Raw genomic sequence first — 690 nt, forward strand, 5'->3', positions numbered from 1 at the left:
ACAACCCATAATGGCTGTTTTGAGGCTGTCTAAATCTAGAAGATCGGCACTATACAAAGACAACCTTTCTTTAGCGCCTTCCAAGTTCTTCAAATGAGCATTCTTTTGATCATCTGGGTTTCTAACAGTTCCTCTAACAGTGTAGCCCTTCTCAAGAAGAAGCTTTACAAGCCATGAAGCAATGTAGCCTCCGGCGCCTGTGACACACACAGTTTGGCCAGAAACTGCAGAGGTATCAATCGGCATAGTGGTGGACTTGGAAAAAAGAATATTTGGTTTTTGTTTGGCAGTTATTTAGAAGAGAAAGAGAATGAGAGTAAGTTGAAAGAAGAGGATTTAGGTTTAGATGGATGCACACAAAAAGTAGTTCAAGTTTGGCTGCTTTTAAAGGAGAGGAACTGACCTACCTTAGCTTAAAAAATTAGCACATGTTTATATACTTTGGCCTCCAATTATTGACTATTAATTTGTTGGGTCAAAGTGAGACCTCAACAACCACCATGGCTTCACCAAAGTTGCTTAATTTTCTGTGTCTCTCAACCTCACCAAACTTCCACGAATGTTCCCTCTGTGGAAGTAGTTTTGTATAATTATATCCATCTGAAAACATTACTGAATGTGGCTGCTACACTGTAGCGCATTTTCTTTTAATCACCGTAGTTATCGTCAAAATGAGCCTAGTTCAACTAA

General features: G+C 39.3%; 1 pseudogene; it reads right to left on the reverse strand.

Annotated features, from left to right (window-relative positions):
* Positions 1-387, reverse strand: part of LOC120090701 — a 1,730-nt pseudogene extending 1,343 nt beyond the window's left edge.
* Between the last annotated feature and the right edge of the window lie 303 nt (positions 388-690).

This window comes from Benincasa hispida, chromosome 11 (assembly GCF_009727055.1).
Source record: "Benincasa hispida cultivar B227 chromosome 11, ASM972705v1, whole genome shotgun sequence".
NCBI lineage: Eukaryota > Viridiplantae > Streptophyta > Magnoliopsida > Cucurbitales > Cucurbitaceae > Benincasa > Benincasa hispida.